A 12711-nucleotide genomic window follows, 5' to 3' on the forward strand; every position below is an offset into this window, starting at 1 on the left:
GATGGCCTCAGTCTGCTTATCTGCAAGAATCTGCAAGGTTAGGTGGCTGGACTACATCAGTGTTTGTTGAACTTGTTTTAAAATCCACAGATCCCTTCCTTCAAACAAGACTCCCACAGTACCTGTCACATCAAACTGATAACAAGGAAGCGACTCTGGCTGAAGAGGATTGGGAGGTCGAGAGTGGATCTGTCCACAGAATATCCAGAACCCCCAGGAAAGTTCCATAAAGCATCTTGGTGGCTCCCCCAAGCACAATGTTAAAACCATTAGTTTAGTTTTACTTTAACACAAAAGTCATTAATAGACCACCCTCTGCTAAAGAAGGATAATAAAATAATTTTGCTTTGTCTGCCCAGTGTTTATTTATTTATTTTAATTTAAATATCATTAGGTGGGCTCGCACCCTCCAGTTTAGCCAAGTCTGTACCACTCTGTTGCTGACATCACTGGGCTTTTCACACACACATTCACGCTAACTCTTAGGGGGCTGAGGGGGGCTGAGTCTGTGACCCTGTGATCTAAAGTCTCCTTCACCAGTAACATTCTGTGATTAATATTGTTGTTTAACTGAGCATTGCTTTCTAACTGGTTTCCTTTTTTAAAATGCAAACATTTCTAAGAAGGGTAATGCAATCATTCCTAAACAATTTTAAGGTGAATGAATTTATCAGAATTTCCTCTCTAACTAGAGATACTGAAAATCACAGTTACAGTAGGGACTCATGGGACAGGTTACTGAAAGGTAAGAGAAAAAGGGAGGGGCAGGCACAAAAGATAAATTTGATTAGCTTACCAAAATTCACCTGCGGGGGGCTTCCCTGGTGGCGCAGTGGTTGAGAGTCTGCCTGCCGATGCAGGGGAAGCGGGTTCGTGCCCCGGTCCGGGAGGATCCCACATGCCACGGAGAGGCTAGGCCTGTGAGCCATGGCCACTGAGCCTGTGCGTCCGGGGCCTGTGCTCCGCAACGGGAGAGGCCACAGCGGTGAGAGGCCCACGTACCGCAAAAAAAAAAAAAAAAAAAAAAAAAAAATTCACCTGGGGGCTCATTGGAGAAATGGTTAATTCCAGGGAGGGGGCAGAGGGAATACAAGATGAGCCAGTTGCTACAGAAACTAAGGTAGTGCTTCAAAGCATCATGGAAACATGTCAAAAAGACAAACAGATTGAAGGGGCTGTCACTGGCCAAATTTGAGAAAATTTAAGCATCAAAATTAAAAAGGACAGAAATAGATTATAACCCACTGAATAACCTAAGAATCCATGAGTTCAGACTTAAATAAGCAAAAAAAGTAAATGGAGAGAAGGAAAGCTCTTCCTTACAGCAAAATGCCAACTAATAAATCTAGAAGGAATGATGGAGTTAGAGCATCATCAATCAGTGCAAAGTAGTCAGAAAAAATTTTATAAACAGGATATTGACACAGTCTCAAAAGATTTCCCCACAAAACACTTGTAATTTACAAAGAGAAAAGCTATAACTTTACAGTGGAGTAAGCACCTGAACCAAGTGATCAAAGTTAACATCACAAATGGACACTGGGTACCCCTAATATGGTACACTGACAAGGACAGGACCTCACCTCAATGGTATCTCCACCAAAAATACATAACCCAAGTCTAAACATGAGGACATCCTAGTCAAACCCAGAATGAAGAGTCTTCCCCCCACCCCCCAAAAAAAGAAAGACAAAGCAAAAAAAATGGAGTATTGATCTGCCCTCTTTAAAAGATGTCAAGTTAAGACAAAGGCTCAGAAACTTTTCCAGATTAAAGGAAACAAAGCAGATATTACAACTCAGTACAATGCACAATCCTGGATTACATCTCCTGGTCTGGGGAATAAATCAGCTTACAACTAATTATTGGGACATCATTGGGACAATTGAGAAAATCTGAATTTAAATTTGGACTGTGGTTTATATCATTAAAATACCTGATTTTGATAAAACCATGGTTATTAAAAAGAATGTTATTCTTAGGAAAATAACAAAATATTTCAGGGTAAAGGGGTACAATGTCTTCAACTTACTCTCAAATGGGTCAGGAAAGAAAGAGAGTGTGCAATATAGACAGATTCATAGAAAGAGAGGTAGTAAATGGGGCAAGATATAAATATGAATCTCAGTAAAGGGGATTTCTTGTACAATTCTTGAAACTTTTATAGATATTTGAAATTATGTCAAAATAAAAAGTTGCCAAAATGCTAAAAGGAAAAGTTTTCGGGGACTGACTTGACCATCTACAATTCCCTAAACCCCGACTTGAGTGACTGATCAGGACCAAGTAGGAAGTACAGGATTTAAAATGTATCACCTGCCAAACAAAATGGTATTTGACAGATGAGGTAAAGCTGATGCTAACAGAAATACTGGTGATACAGGAAATATTTAAGGTGAGAACTTCTCTGAAGGTAAAAGTTCTGTACTAACTTTTTAGACCCAAGTTTCCTTGACAAGAGAGGGAATAATCGTTCCTGAAACATCATTCTGGAATGGGTAGGAACAAACCCAATATGTTTCCTTTTGGCCTTCTAGTTTAAAGTTAACACTTTAATAATTTCTTTGAGTCTCCAGTTGGTTGCTCTCAGGCTACAGATGGACCACCACCGATATGTAATTAAAGGAGAATAACAAATAGTTAGAATATGGATCACACAGGTGCTGACTTACAAATGCAAACGCTGTAGCAGAAGATTAAGCTCCCAGGAGGCTGGAGGTGTGCGTCTCTGCTTATTGCCATCAAAATTCATTAATGGTCAAAGTAACACTGAGATCAATATTCCTGCAGTCATGGGAATGAGAAAAAATGATTAGCACCAAAATAAGATATAAAGACAGTCTCAAAATCTTTCTCCTTACATAATTAAGAAACCAGTCATTGTCATGAATTTTAAAACTGAGATTTTCTTAGCTGTTCCATGTTCAAGAGGTTGCACAGCTTAAAGGACCTTGAAAAGAACTGCTGTTCCCCTAGATAATATCATACACCAAAAGAGAGAGACAGTGAGGTCGTTTTGGTTTTTTTTCTTCATTTTAGTGGTACAGAAATGGAAGGAAGGATGCTGGGATATGGTAAACACCACAGAAGGCAATGCAGCATGTGATGGTTTCACAAGAAGTTCAATCCTGAAATATGCTTGAAGAAGACATACAAGTGAGCCTTTAGTAAGATCTGGGTCTAAACCACTGGTTCCAATGCAGATTCCTGGGCCCCTGTAGAGGGGGTCATATTCACTGGGACTGTGTTTGGAACCAGGGATTCTGCATTTTTAACAAGTATTGCAGGGACCAGTCACTGAGAAACATTAAGAGCAGCAACCGTTACTGTTTTTATGAAACTAATTACTATAATATAATACTTACTGTGTTAGAGTAGTAAATACACCTTACAGTAAGTTAAACAGTGTACAAGAAATGATACAGAGAAGCTTATGATGATCCCTACCCAACCCTAATTCCACCTCTTGTGAACACTGTTTTAAAGATTTTTGCTTTTAGCTCTTCTGGTTGCAAACACCCCCCTGATTTGCCCTAATTTTAAAAAGTAAATACCGCTCTTTTACAATATACTCATGTTGTAGAGAAATTAGAATAATGAATATTTGAAATAGTGTAATTGCCCTATTAGGTAAGTACCAATTTCGGTGAAATTTGAAATAGTTTAACTCTTGCCAAGAGTAATAAAGAATTGCATAATTTAGGGCTTCCCTGGTGGCACAGTGGTTGAGAGTCCACCTGCCGATGCAGGGGACAAGGGTTCATGCCCCAGTCCAGGAAGATCCCACATGCCGCGGAGCAGCTGGGCCCGTGAGCCATGTCCACTGAGCCTGCTCGTCCGGAGCCTGTGCTCCGCAGTGGGAGAGGCCACAACAGTGAGAGGCCCGTGTACCACAAAAAAAAAAAAAAAAAAAAAAAAAAAGAATTGCATAATTTAAAGCTAGTAGGCAGTGTGTATGGCAACTGAGTTTACGTGTGTGGCTATGTGGCATGCCACTCTAGCCAGTAATCAGAAATACTGTGGAGCTTGTAATTACACACTCTTTGATAATGGAAATTTGGATATGCCGAGTTTGGTGACTGGCTCCTGTCCTCCTGGAGCCAGTTCACGTTGGTCATTTCATGAACTCTGCACTAAGTGGGTCCCACACATTACACGACTGAATTTTTTGGACCTCAATTATGAAGTTACAGCAGAGTTCTACTTGCATCTGCCATCATTTAACAGGAGCTTGTTAACATGCTGTTATTTAAATGCACAGGAACATCTAGAAGTGATTCAAGTGACTTTTGTATTATTTTAATTTTTAGAGTTATAATATTAAAATAGTTTTTCTCCTATAACAAGGTCATCTAAGCTTTCATCCAGTGGAGGCAAAACCCTAATTCTGAGAATATACTCTTGGGGAACAGAAATTAGATATAATAAAATACCATAAAGAGGCCACGTGGCCATATACCATGCTATTAATTTTGGAGAGAGTACTCTGTGAAATGTTAGAGATAATTCTGAGAAAAACTTAAAAAGCATTAAAGCAGATAGGGCTTTAAGTTTGCAAGTATAATCTTATAACAGGACATGGCTAATGGAATGGGAAAAAATGTCATGGCTGCAAGATCATCAACACCATAATGTGTCCTTAAGCTATAGAGATTGTTGATACCTGTGCTCTGAGATTGTGCCCACGACCTTCAACGTATGCCTATGAAAAATCACTCATGAATTATACATTCTTTGAATATGTGATTCCTCTTTTCAATTTCTTGGTTATGGATGGCCTCCAGTTACAAAAGATAAGCATTTAGCTCATTTATGTTATCTTCTTCTTCCTCCCAACTCTTCCCAGTTTGGGGTAGTTATATCATTATTTTTAAGTTTTGTTGTGGTTACCCTTGTAACTTTAAATATTATGTTATGCCTCAATTTCTCATTCTGAAAACCTGAGTATCTTGACTTCTCATTATAGAAGTTGAGGGTGTCAGTGATACTATTCTTCTCTTCGTATTTCCTTCATTTTGCACTTCCCACCTTCGGTCAGCTATACTTTCATATTATGAAGATTAATGTTTGCCTCTTTTTTCTGCAACATAGCCAAGATCTTCCTTACTCTGTCCATTGACTGCAAGAGTTTAAAGCCAAAGTACTTACATTATTAAGACTACATCAACATCGTGCACTGCCAAGCTAAGGAGAATGTTAGGATTGCCACTTCCTTTTCTAGGAGGGCACTGTCATAACTCCTCACCTACTCAAAGGATAATGTTTTAACACCATGTACTAGTTTTTCTCTAACAGTCTATATATTATTGAAAATCCTACATATTCTTCTTCTTCAAAATTGGACCATAACATTCTCAGTTAGCTTTTTGTTTTTTTCTGGAGTTCTTAATTGCCTGTCATTTTTATTGTCTAAATATATACTTTATCATAACACTCAAGTCTTTTCTGTTTTTTGTTTCTTTTTATTTTGTGTTCCCTCAATCACACCATGAGCTGCAAGGAGTTCTCTCCTGCCCAAGAGTCCTTACCTTTGGAACTCTTCATTCTCCTGCTCTAAACTGGAAGACTTTGTATTATACTCTACTTCTGTTTCCAATATTAGGACCCTCGCCTTCTTCTTTCTTGGATAATATCCTCATTCTGCTGGAATACATATTCAAGTAACTTCTTAAGAAAGGAGTCTGGGAAGTAAACTTTCCAAGTGCTGGTTTATGTGAAATGCCTATATTCTACTCTTTGAATGATAGGCTGGCTGAATATAGAAATTATTTTTAAATTCAATTTCCCCCAGAATTGAAAGGACCACTCTATTATCTTCTAGCAGCCAGAGAGGTTAATGAGAATTTGGCTGCTCAATTTTCATTCCTCTGTAGGTGGCCTAATTTTTCCCTCTGGAAACTTTTACAAATTTTATTTATTCTTAGAGTTTTAAATTTTTACAGTGTTGTATCCAAGTGGCTTATTTTCCCCATCTACTGTACTTGGCCCTCAGTGGGCTTTTTTTTTTTTTTTTTTTTTTGTGGTACATGGGCCTCTCACTGCTGTGGCCTCTCCCGTTGCGGAGCACCGGTTCCGGACGCGCAGGCTCAGTGGCCATGGCTCACGGGGCCAGCCGCTCCGCGGCATGTGGGATCTTCCCAGACCGGGGCACGATCCCGCGTCCCCTGCATCGGCAGGCAGACTCTCAACCACTGCACCACCAGGGAAGCCCTCAGTGGGCTCTTTTAATGTAAACATGTATGTCCTTTCCTGGGAAATTTTCTTATATAATTTCTCTAGAAATTTCCCTTTTGCCATTTTCTCTGTTCTCCTTTCCTGGATCCCATATTATTTAGCTGCTGGATTTCTTAGATTGGTTTTTATATCTCCTCTTTTCTCTCATACTTCCCCTCTGTAGTAGAGAATGTTATTTTTATCTCAACATCTTCTTTACCTCTGTCATCTTCTTTGTCCACATCAACTGATTAAAATAACAATAACTATTACTAATAAGTATGTCAACCTAGAGCAGAATCTTTGTTTTTATCACGCTGAGTGCCTCATCCAGAGTCGTGCCCACCCAATTGTTGATCTAGGTAGCATCCTCTTGGAGAGTTGATACTGAAAATGTCAGGGGATGGATAAAAAAAGAAAAGAAAACAAACAAAAAAACCTTACTGAAGTTCAACTGTAGGTACTGCTTTCCCCTCTTGCATCAGGCTCATCATCCTCTCTTGGTAAAATTAAATTGGTCTGGCATAATTTGTACTTCACAAAATCATGTTGATTACTACCCAGTACCTTATGCTCTTTTAGATGGTTGCAAATTGATTGTTTGATGATTTGTTCTTGTATCTTCCCAGGTATCCAAGATAAGCTGAAGAGTCTATAATTACTACAGTTGTGCTTTTCTCTGTTGAAAAAAAAAAAAAACAACGATGCTCCATCTGCAGATTCTACTTGTCAGGACCTTCTCCTGTCCAACCTTCCTTTTCTAAAATAAAGGCTGGTGGTCCTGCAACTACAGTTGCCAATTCCTTAAGCACCGTTGGATGTGAGTAATCAGGCCCTGCTGATTTGAATGTACTGAGCTTTCTGAAGTGCTCTTCAATCACTTCTTTCCCTTTGTTTGCCTTTGTATCTCCAATAAGATAGCACTTAATCTGGTTTAGTTTCCTTATCATTGCTGATTAAAAGGAAAAAAAAAAGCTAAAAACACAGTGAAAGCCTTTGCTATTATTTTTTAATAGATTTTGTTTAGCAGTACTTGTTAATAGTTTTGTTAATAGTTTAGTCGTTGTATTTGCATCCTATAAATTCTTTCCGGTGTTCTTCCTTCCTTCCACCCCTCCCTCCCTGCTTCCTTCTTTCCCTCCCTTCCTTGCTGTTTCCTTCCTTCCTATCTCCCTCTCCTGCCCCCAACTCTCTCTTTTTCTTAAAATTTTTATAGAGGGTGAGGTGAGAAGGGAGGAAAAACGAAAGAGGCGAAGAGCTCCATATAACTTCATGACAGAGATATTTATTAATCATCAAATATCCATGTGCTCCCCCAAATTTTCCAGCCTCCTTATAGTTGGGGCAAGAGGCATATGACTAGTTCTGGCTAATAGGTACTTAAGAGCCATGAGTTCCCCTTGTCCTCTTTCCTCCTACCCAGGTGAGCTGGGAGCCACATGTTCCAGATGGTGCACCAACAAAATGCAAGTGGCCTGAGTCATCACTTTGGTAACCGAGACCCCTGAGTCATCATTGGAAGGCAACAGTCCTAGAGAGCCATAAGTCGCCCAGAGGCCCATGTGTTAAGCTGCTAAGATTTAGGGGTTTATTTTTGCAGCACCATCTATCTTATCTTCACTAATACAGTACCAATTTCTGGACCAGTCAGATTAGGTTTTGCCAAGGGAACAAATTAACCCTGAAATCTAAGTGGCTTAACATAACAAAGGCTTAATTCTTACTTGTGGTATGTGGCAGCTAGTCTCCAAAGAGGGCTCCCAGTGACTCTTACCTCCTGGTAGTCACACCCTTGTCTAGTCACCTCCCAGTCTGTCTCTGTGCTGATCCCATGACTCACTTTAACCAAGAAAATGGAGCAGAAGCCTTAGGAAATCTTGACAGCCTCTGCATTTGAAGTCACTCATGATATAGGAAGTCTGACTGCCACTGCCACTGCCAAAGAGAGGCCACGCGCAGATGGCTGGAGAATGAGCCTCCACGTGGAGGAGCACTTAGGTGCCAGACCTCAGCAAAGAGGCCATCCTCAGTTCAATCCCAGTCAAACTTTCCAAGGTCTCCAGCCCCAGCCACCATTTTGACTACAACCACATGAGACCCTAAGTGAGAAGAGCAGAAGAAATGCCCAGTGGAGCCTAACCAACACACAGAAATGGGAGATAAAACAATAAATTGTTGTCTTAAGCCATTCTGTATGGGATGGCTTGCTGGGCATCGCTCACTGAAGCATGGTACACATCCAGTGTTGGTGTAAAGGGGTTGAGCTCCACACAGACATTCATGGAACCATGTTGATACAGGTTCTCCCATCTTGTATCTGCACCACTGGTAACATGTGACCTCCTTTATTGGAGTGGTGCAGTGGCAAGGAAAGAGAGGGCTGCTGGTTGCATACCAACTTTTAAATGCTTCCATCTCTGTCCCCAGGCCACTGGTCAGTGAGAAATGTGGGGGAGTAAATGGAGAGTCGATGGGCATTAAATGTCTCTGCTGCAGATCTTGCCACCTGAAATTTGTCTTTTATTCCCCCTAGGTTTTTTTTAATTTATTTATTTATTTTATTTTTGACTGCATTGGGTCTTCGTTGCTACGCATAGGCTTTCTCTAGTTGTGGTGAGTGGGGGCTACTCTTCGTTGTGGTGCGTGGGCTTCTCATAACAGTGGCTTCTCTTATTGCGGAGCATGGGCTCTAGGCACACGGGCTTCAGCAGTTGGGGCCCGTGGGCTCTAGAGCACAGGCTCAGTAGTTGTGGCGCACAGGCTTAGCTGCTCCGCAGCATGTGGGATCTTCTTGGACCTGGGCTCGAACACATGTCCCCTGCATTGGCAGGAGGATACTTAACCACTGCGCCACCAGGGAAGCCCCTCCCCCTAGTATTTTTTAAAATTAATTTTCATTGGAGTATAGTTGATTTACAATGTTGTTAGTTTCTGCTGTACAGCAAAGTGAATCAGTTATACACAGATATATATCCACTTTTTAGATTCTTTTCCCATATAGGTCATTACAGAGTATTGAGTAGAGTTCCCTGTGCTATACAGTAAGTTCTTATTATCCCCGTAGTATTATAACAAGGTTTATCCAGGAGTCATCCAACTGGCTTTCCCATAATTGTAATCAGTGGTGTGCAGGACTGGCTCATACAGCTCAGAAGAGCCAACTGAACATGTCTCCTCCCAATTCTGCATTCGGTGATGCCATGTTAGGAGCATGAAATCAGCTATGGTGGAAATATTTACATCACAGAAATCGGCAAATGCTGTAAGTCAAGACCCTCCTACTCCCAGCCTCGGATAAGCTGGTTGCTAAATATTTACCAGACCACTAGTTGTACAAAATCCAAAATATACCTATTATTCAGGCTGGCCCTATATTCATGCATATTCACTTATTATAGGTAGAATTTTGAAAACTTGCCATCAATGGTCTTATCTTTTTATTCCACATATCAAACAACAGGCTGAACCCATAAATTGAAGAATTTTGTACAAACCTGAGTAAACTTTATTGATAATAAAAAGATGACAATTTGAAGTTTTCTATATGTAGTCAGAATGTGCATATTTTTATAGTTAACTTCATTCTAGGACAGTACTGGAAATGCTGTTATAAAGTAAGTATAGAACATACCTATTTTCAGTTAGCATCAACAAGGATTTTATCATTCCAGTAATTATTGCATCTAATAACACTATCTTAGGTACTGATTTATTCTGGAAGCTTCAGTATCTTTTAGAGTTTATAAAAGACTAAAATCTTTTCTTTTAAGCCTTGCTGAAAGAGTTAATTCAGCTCCCCGTTCCAGGTCACCAACTCTTCCTTTCCTAGCCTTCACCCTCTACACACACAAAGAAAGGCCATCGATAAGGTTCAAGCTTCTATTATGGGATATGAAGCAGTAACATTTGAAATAGCACCTTGGAGGCCCGAAGGAGTTAACACATCTTTCAGCAGTGCCTACTTTACAGCTCTCGAGTATTTTGCACCCTGAAAACCTGATTATTTATTAAAAGTATGAGTAGAGTACAGTTGGAGAAAAAAGCTCATTCACCAAGCAAGAAAGGATATGCTTGCAAATGACATTTGAAAATAAGATGACGAGAAACTTTTTGCTACAAACAACAAGGGATTTGAACTTAATCCACATCTAATTCTATGGCAAAATTAAGGACAAGATGGTTCCAGAATCAGGGAGACAAGTCAACTTTAAAATACTGTTTCCTGGGCAGAACCCAGTGAGACCATCTATGGATAAATTCAATGTTCACTAATTCAGAAGAAAAAGAAATAATTCTCACTGTATGCAGAAACCAGGATATTTTCCATCATAACACTGATAATCTTATGGGAACTCTGATACCTTTTTGAGCTTTTGGGATTATTCCGTATGTTAATCAAGGTTCTTTTGTTTACAAGTATGACTGATTCTATTTTCTAAAGATGTCCACATTAATATACATCACATGTTCTTCTCACAATGTGATGGTAACATTCCTGCATTGAGAGGCAGTGGCCCTTTGAGCCTGGGTGGATCTTTGTAACTTCCTCCACAAATAGGATGAAGTGGAAATAACACCTCATGACTTTGGAAGCTAGGTCATAAAAGGTGATATGGCTTCCACCTGGCCCTCTCTCCCTGAGAACTGTACCTTTGGAGCCCTGAGCCTCCAGGGGAAAATCCATCTACCTTGAAGCCACCATGATAAAGAAACCATAGATGGACAGAGAGATTTCCACATAGCTCCAGCTCTTCCAATCCCCAGCTGCTTGAGTCTTCCCAGGCCAGGCATACGTAAGAGTTTAGACAATTTCAGCTCCTGGCCTTCAAACTACCCCAGCTGAAACCAAGTTGTAGTGGAAACAAGCTGTCCATGCTAAGCCTTGCTCAGAGTGCAGATTTTTAAGCAAAATAAGTGTTCTTATTTTAAGCCACTCAATTTTGGGGTGGTTTTTGTTACACAGCCATTGTAGCTGGAACAGCACGTAACAGAAGCCCCTCAAGTTAGCATTATCAAAAGAGTAGAGGTTATAGGATAAAGGTTCAAGAGTAGCCAACGGCACCCCAGAAGAAGAGGCACAGCTGGGTCTCAGGGCGGTTTGAATAGGAACTAAATTAGAAAACCAGCAGAGGCCAATCAGCTACTTTGCTCCAGTGCTGTCTCTTTTTCTCCTTCTGTCCTCTTCTCCAGTATCTTACTTCAGGGCCCTCATCTGTCTCCCTGCACATCTGCTTCCTTCTCCCTGCAGTCAGGTGTTCTGTGCTTCTGCTGCCTATGGTGCACTAACACAGCTCTTGAGTTGTATGTCCTTGGTTTAAGAGACCAGCCCACGCTAACCAGCATCCTTTCATTGCAGTGTTAAATTCCTGGGAGAGAGGATCCAATTGGCTGGCCTTGAGTCCGGTGTCTGCTTCCAGTCCCCTCAGTCAACACGGGGAAGGACCACATGTCACCAACATGGCTGCTACTCCCAATCCCCAACCTCCTGGGAGAATTCTTAGAAGGGGGGCTCAGAGGCTTCTACACATAACAATAGACCTTATATAATTCTTGAGTATTAGAAGGCATTTTGGATGTTTTTAGCTGTACATAAAACTCTACCATGGACTCCCCTTTAATTTGCTTGTCGTTTGTTTACAAACCTGCTTAGGTAGGTGGATACAACCTCCTCCCCACTCCCATCCCATCCTCAAGATCTGAAAGGGTGCTTCTGGATCTCTACAACAAAGGAAGTGGATCAGGTTGATGTGACCTCAAGGAGGCTGAACTCAATAATGAACCTTTTTTATTTCATTTTTATTTTTTGAGGCCCAATTTGTAATGTGAACTTGACTCCTTACTTTACTACCTTTTAGCTGTTAGGGCCTCTGAGCAACTGGGCCAATTAGAGATCACAGAGGCAGTCAGGGAAACTGAGGACTCTTGATGAACTTTGATAATTTCCCCCCTATTAAACATCTCCCTTTGCCAACTAACCTATGGGGTTATAAATAAGGATAGAGGTTGCCCCTGAGGGAAGGAGAGATTGCTTGGAACAGGGCCTGGCCCACAGGAAACAATGTTAACTATTATTATCATTACTACTATTATTATCAGTGCTCTTAGACTATTTCAAAATCAAAGGAAAAAGCATCTCTACTTCTGCCTTTTACTATTCCATTCACTCCAACAGAACCCACTGCAATTAAGCATACATTGGTTGAATGCCTCTATGTGTCAGATCCAGGCAGAGCAAACACTGAAGGTATATTTCTGGCTGTTCCAGGTCCCCCACTGCAGAGACCTACACCCGTGGGAGGATTTCTAGGCTGGCCACATCCCTGAAAGGTTCTGTGATTCATTTCTTCCCTGGGTCACTGCTGGAGCTGTTCAAAGTTTTATACATTTCTGTCCTGAGCCATTGCGAACCGAGGGAAATCCTCTGGCTGGGTTTCCTTATGTGGAACCTGGCCAGGGGGAGGTGAAGCAGGACGGATTTGCTCTGTGTTTGTGTTTTGC

General features: G+C 40.8%; 1 long non-coding RNA gene across 3 annotated transcripts in view; it reads right to left on the minus strand.

The window, feature by feature from the left end:
- LOC308610983 overlaps positions 1 to 12711 on the minus strand; it is a 104520-nt gene that overhangs the window by 62184 nt on the left and 29625 nt on the right. For 2 of the 3 annotated variants that reach the window (XR_014014720.1, XR_014014722.1), the window contains exons 3-4: positions 6781 to 6892; positions 2673 to 2784 (exon numbers count right to left, since the gene is read on the minus strand). This is a non-coding gene — a long non-coding RNA (uncharacterized lncRNA). The remainder of the gene's footprint in view (positions 1 to 2672; positions 2785 to 6780; positions 6893 to 12711) is intronic. The other variant, XR_014014721.1, reaches the window with a different exon arrangement.

The sequence above is a fragment of the Mesoplodon bidens genome (assembly GCF_964165515.1).
Source record: "Mesoplodon bidens genome assembly, contig: HAP1_SCAFFOLD_49, whole genome shotgun sequence".
NCBI lineage: Eukaryota > Metazoa > Chordata > Mammalia > Artiodactyla > Ziphiidae > Mesoplodon > Mesoplodon bidens.